Raw genomic sequence first — 6939 nt, forward strand, 5'->3', positions numbered from 1 at the left:
CATGAATAGAGTCTTTCACGATGTGCTCGATAAGTTTGTGATTGTCTTCATCGATGATATCCTGATTTATTCGAAAAATGAAGAAGAGCATGCAAGGCATCTAGATTTCACGTTGCGAAGACTGCGAGAAAAGAAGCTTTATGCTAAGTTTAGCAAGTGTGATTTTTGGCTCAAGAGTGTAGTATTCCTCGGCCATGTGGTTTCAGCTGAAGGTATTCGTGTTGATCCTGAGAAAGTCCAAGCAGTGGCTGATTGGGAAAGACCTAAGACGGTTACGGAAATAAGAAGTTTCCTTGGATTGGCAGGTTACTATAGAAGGTTTATTGAGAACTTTTCCCGGTTGGCTGCTCCTATGACTAAGCTAACCAGAAAGAAGAGAAGTTTGTCTGGTCTAACGCTTGTGAGAAGAACTTCCAAGAGTTGAAGGATAGATTGACAAGTGCCCTAGTTTTGACTATACTTGATAGTTCCGGTGGTCTAACAGTCTACACTGATGCGTCAATGATCGGTTTGGGTTGTGTACTGATGCAGCATGGTAAGGTTGTAGCCTATGCTTCTCGGCAATTGAAAGATTATGAGCGGAATTATCCCACTCACGATTTAGAACTTGCCGCGGTGGTTTTTGCGTTGAAGATTAGGAGACATTACCTCTACGGTGAGAAGATTGCCATTTTCACAGATCATAAGAGTTTGAAGTACTTCTTTACCCAAAAGGAGTTGAACATGAGGCAAAGAAGATGGTTGGAATTGGTTTCGGATTATGATTGTGATATTCAGTATCACCCTGGGAAGGCAAATGTTGTTGCGGATGCTCTTAGTAGGAAGGTTCAGAAGAAAACTTTGGATTTGAATGCTTTGAGTCTACCTTTGTTGTCTTCTATTAAGAGTTTTGATTTGGAAGTTGTCCCTGAGAATTCTGATTTTATTCTTTCGGCCATGACGGCAAGATCTGGTCTTAGAGATAACATTGTTGCTCTGTAGTGTTCTAATCAGGAACTTAAGGATAAGTTTGAGAAGGTTTCTTCGAATCCTGAGTCGGACCCCGACTTTGGTATATCCATGGATGGTGCTTTATTGTTTGAATGATGAAGTTAAGAAGGAAATATTGAAGGAAGCACACCAATCGATCTTTACAGTACACCCTAGAAGCACCAAGATGTACAAGGACTTGAAGGAACATTTTTGGTGGTTTGGTTTGAAGGCCGATGTTGATGATTTTGTTGCCAAGTGTAATACTTGCTAGCGTGTGAAGGCTGTTCATCAACCTCCATCTGGATTACTTCAGCCCCTTCCTGTTCCTAGTTGGAAGTGGGAAGATATCTCTATGGACTTCGTGACTAGCTTGCCTCGGACAAGTAAAGGCAATGACACTGTGTGGGTGATTGTTGATAGGTTGACCAAATCAGCCCATTTCATTCCTATGAAGATCACTCATACTCTGGATAAGCTAGCCAGGCTTTATGTGGATAATGTGGTGCGTCTGCATGGTTTACTAATGACTATTGTTTCGGATCGTGATCCTAGGTTCGCCTCAAGGTTTTGGAACAGTTTGCAGAAGGCCTTGGGAACCCAATTGAATTTGAGTACAGCTCATCATCCACAGTCTGATGGACAATCTGAGCGGACAATTCAGACTTTAGAAGATATGCTCAGATCTTGTGTGGTGGATATGGGTGGAAATTCGGATGAACACTTAGCTTTGGTTGAGCTTGCCTATAACAACAGTTATCAAGCAACGATAGGCATGGCTCCATTTAAGATAGTACTTGCAGGACATCATTGTACTAGACTGAGACTGGTGAAAGAAAAGTCTTAGGTCCTGAGATGATTGAAGCTACGAGTGCAATGGTCGATATGATAAGAGAAAGGATTAAGTCTGCCCAGTCTAGGCAGAAATCTTATGCTGATAAGAGAAGGATCGATCTTGAATTTCAGGTTGGAGAGAAAGTTTTCTTGAAGGTTTCACCAATGAAGGGCGTGATGAGATTCAACGTTAAAGGAAAGCTTAGCCCTCGTTTCATTGGACCTTTTGAGATTTTGGAGAAGGTTGGACCTGTTGCGTATTGATTGGCATTACCTCCGTCTATTGCTGCTGTGCACAATGTGTTTCATGTTTCGATGCTCCATATATAGAGAATCCGGAACACATTCTACAGCAAGCACCTGAAGGACTTAGTGCTGATCTCACCTATGATGAAGAGCCAGCCGAAATTTTGGATAAGAAGGACAAACAATTGCGGAATCGCACCATCCCTTTGGTAAAGATTCTTTGGAAGAATCATACCCCTGAAGAAGCTTCTTGGGAGAAGGAAGAAGATATGAAGGAGAAGTTTCCTCACCTATTTGGAAGCACAGGTACGCTTTCAATTTCGAGGACGAAATTTCTTTGAGGGGGGGAGAATGTGAAACCCAGCCCTAACCCTGACCCGGAAACCCTGTTGTTTGTAGGTCCAGCAACCCGAAGTAAGGCAGGAAGTCAACTTTGGGCCATTTTAGTTGAAGACTTGATGGCTGGAGTGGAATCCTTGAGTATGGATATCAGTGCCCTTGCTATGGAAACTGCACCTTGATGAAGATTGGATTAGTTGATGGACTTGGAGTGCTCTCTATATTGGTTCGAAGGCATTTCTACCTACTAGGTATGTCACTTTAGGTGTGTGCAAAACCCCTTGATGTTTGGACTTGATCTGAGCCTTCAATTCCCTGTTTTGAAGTTGCTGTTCTGATTGGTCGACTCATTGGTCGACTGGACCAGTCGACCAATCAATCGACCAATTGATTCTGTTTTTGAAATTTGAATCGTGGCTACTCTATTTAAATCTAATCTCGGGAATACTCCGCCTCATCTGCCTCCTAAGCCTCTAAAACGAGTTAGAACCCCAATCTAATCGCTTCCCTTGCATCCTTGGTTGATATCTCACAAGAACTCAAGCAATCCTCATCCTCCTGCATCAAAGGTATTTGTATTATCTCTTTCCTCTCTATTTCTGATTTTTCTTTTCTTGAATTTGTTCTTGATTGAGATCAGGAAGATGATGTTGCATTCTTGCAACCATCTATTCCACGATCACATCATGTTCCTTGAGATCCATGATCATCATCATGATCTCAACCCTTTCCGATTGAATCCTGGAAACCCTAACCTTGTGTGGTCATCAGGGGAACCTTTTGGTAAAACCCCCATGTGAGGGAAACCTCATGGGTAATGTGGAGGTTGATCTGAATTCAATATTCTTAAATTCTTCTTGTTGTAATTGGCCTATCATCAATTCCCTCCCTCCTGTGATCTCAACCTTTTTCATGGGAACCAAAAAGGGTGAAACCCTAATTTCTTGAGTAAGATCAAGAACCTCTATTTTGATCATGTTAGAAGACTCTCACTTTATTTTCTTTACTAGAATTGTAACCTATTAATTTTATTTCCTTACATTTGATCATGTTATATTTTTCCGTCATAATCTATATTTAACCTAATTAGGTTAACTTTCTGATTCCTGAGTTGTAACCTGGAAACTTGATCTGATTAATGGTTTGTTGTCCTCTATAGACTTAGATGTTTTCATTAAAGTTTCCCCCCTTATTTTGTACCCTTTTGAACCACCAAATTCGGATTCATATTCTAAAAATTCTGATTTTTGAAGGCTACTGTCTCTGTTGGTCGACTCATTGGTCGACTGGGGCAGTAGACCAATGGGTACAACAACCCCATTCTTGGTCTGTTTTGATTAAATTGTAATCTTTCCTTCCATGTATCTTTCCTAACTCATAGTATAAACTTGTTTAAGACTCTTTTCTCAGATTTAGTCAAGGTCTTACTTGATTCTCTAAGTTCCTTTGCGAATTAGAAGGTAAGGACAGTTATTCCTTAATTGCATAGATTACTTGTTCTCTGGTTTCTACTTTGTGAAACTATGAGATTACCTACTGTTGTTGTACTTTAATTCTGATCTCCTACTGTGAGAACAGTAGCACTTGTTTATATCATCTTTTTCATTATTCATGTTATATGAATTACTTATTACTACTTAATCTGATTTTGCTTTTACATTCTCTTTTATATGATGAACTATTGGTTGTGTATGTCATAACTGATCTGAGAATGTGTTTGAATAAGTTTGGTTTGGGATTGGGAGGTGTCCTTTTGACACTTCTGTCCTTGGACATTATCGGAAATAGTATGGGATGTTTCCGAGGTTGCCCATCGACACTTTCCCGAATCATTGGTTGTCATACCTAGGGATGTCTAGCAGTGTTTGGCTAGGTTATACCCCTGTTATATCAGACCCGATTCGGAAGGGTATTGAGACCGAACGACCCGTGGCAGCAATGGGGATTCACAGGCGCTCAAGACCGGTAACCAACCCATGACGGGAATCACATTGTGGGGGGCCATGTATTGGAGGGTTGCATATGGCTAGACTTGGGCTCATGTTGCAGGTAATATCATTGATCAAATGGCTGATCAATTGTTTGGTGAGAATAGTTCTGTTCCCCCTCATGAAGATGAATATGAACAAAATATCCCGATGGATGTTCCCGACAATGATACAGTACTTGGTGATCATCCAGCTGTTCCAAATTTAATTTTTACTGTCCCTGTTATTGAAAATGTTATTCCAGATATCAATGTTGTGCCCGATGTTGTTGAAGAGATTGTCCCAAATGTCCCCGATAACGATGCGTTAAATGCTGCTCCCCCTTTTTTAGTTATGCCAGTTGATCCTCCCAATGGTCATCAGGAGTAGGTAAATTTTTGCGGCTCAAGTTGTTGACTTACAATTTCCTTCTAGTGATGCCGTTGTTGATGTTAACCCGAATGAAGTAATTGAACCCGCCAATCCTCATCCGATTGGTACTAAGCAGTTAGATGATGCCCAGACTGATGCTAATTCAGGGGATCACTTTAACCCAGTTTGGAATTTGAAGGAAAATCACACTGCTAACTGGAATTGGGAAGTAGCACGTGAATGGGGAACAAAAGGCAGAATTCCTCGAGATAAAAGAGAGACATCCAACATGATTGATCTTGTTCTGTACTCACATGCCTGGGTGTAAGGAATGAATTTCCATTTCTCTTATTCAGGTTGATTGATTCAAGAGAAAGGTTTTTATTTCATCTTTTATTATGTAGTTTGTTAACTGTTCATCACTTTGAATGCAGATGTTTTGGTGCTGCCTTTAATGCCTTTTCTGAAGTGTTGGAAAGAGAGAAGGTTCTTTCTTTGGAAAATGACAGTCTCATAAAGCGGCAGTTTGAATTGATTGATGAGGTATAAGAACTGAGAAAAAGCTTGAAATCATCAGAAAGAAAATTAGAGGCTGCTCATTTCAAAGAAATGGAACTATGTTCCGATATAGATGGTTTACATAGTGATTATGAAATCTGTTCTGATCTATGCACTGATCTGCAGGAAGAAGTGTCAAATTTAAGGGCCTCAGTTCTAAATCATAAGGATGAACTTCTTCAGATTGAAATGTTGAAGAACGATGGTCTGGAAAGGGCCAGACTTGCTACGCTTGAGAGGGATGAACTGAGAGAAAAATTAGCAAGGCCATTAGTTGGTCTAAACAGTTTGAGAAAGAAAGAAATGAGATTCTGGAAAATTTCCAGAAGATTAATAAGTTTAAGTCTGATTTGGAGCAACAACTTCAATGTCTGCAGAAAGCCTTTGATTCAGTTTCAAAGGAAAAATCCGATTTAGACTGTCAGAAAAACCAATTGGGATTGACCCTCTGTGAGACTTCTAAGGAGAATGATAATCTCAGAGTCTCTTTAGATTTGGTTTCTAAAGAGAAGGAAAATTTGAAATTGGAATTGGATGAGACTGTTAAGGACAAGACTGTTATGCTTGAAGAAATTCAGCCAGAGAGGAAAAATTTTGAATTAGAAAAGAAAAGAATTGAATATGAACATGAAGTTGTTCTGAGTACCGTTACATCAGCAATTGAAGAAGCTGAAGATAATCCAGCCTTTCAAGGATTCTGCAAAAATATGGTGAAGGTTTGTTCCGATCAGATCTTCTCTGAAATTCATAAAATTTGTCCAGCTGTTGACTTCAAGGTGCTTCCTTTAGGGATTCTCCCCTCCCGGAAGTTCTTTGACCTTAGAAATCTCAAATATCCTGACTCTGATGAATCTGAAGGGGACAATGAAGAAAGTGAAGAAGAATATGAAGATGGAGAAACGTCAAGTTCAACCAAGGATGACGACTCTCCTGCTGACCCACATATCTGATGTCAATCATGTTTTGGAAAGAATACTTTAAGAAACTCTTATTTTTTGTTTAAGTCACTCTTTTTTTGATGTATTGGCCTATCTATCTCCTTCTTCTTTTGAGAAAATGAACATTGAATTTTGTATCTTTTATAAGATTGTCTTCGTGTTTCATTAATCAAAGCTTTTGTCATTTAGTAATTGGCTGACTAGCTTATCCGCAAATTTATAATCTTCAATCTGCATAATAACTTTTGTTAATCACATTCGAAAAGCATTATTAGGCATCGGAAGCCTGGCTACTTCAGCCTGACACATGGAAAGTCGGGACCACCCACGCGGAAGGAATGACGCCTGGTCAACTTCGAAAAGCATGACCAGGCCTCGGAAGGCTGGCCACTTGAGCCAGACTCGTAATGAAGAAATACATAATGAAACAAAAAGGTGCGAACCCAAAAAGGCACGAAACCTCAAACTTTTTCGTTCTCTGTCCCTATTCAAGCTCTGATTTCTCTTTGTCTCTTGAATCGATTAAATCTCTCGGTTTTTGGTTAGCTGAGTCTATTTGTTCTTCGTTAACGCAAAACAGTTCGTTGAACCTCTCTGGTTTTTCATCTGTCACTCTCGATTTGGATGAAACTTCGACGCAAATAAGTCTCTGATAAATTTCAGCCTCCCACGTTTCTCCCTTACGATTCTTCAAGTACCCCTCTACAGCCGAATCT

Source organism: Hakea prostrata, chromosome 9 (assembly GCF_041222555.1).
Source record: "Hakea prostrata isolate BN-2017 chromosome 9, UWA_Hpros_2, whole genome shotgun sequence".
Lineage (NCBI taxonomy): Eukaryota > Viridiplantae > Streptophyta > Magnoliopsida > Proteales > Proteaceae > Hakea > Hakea prostrata.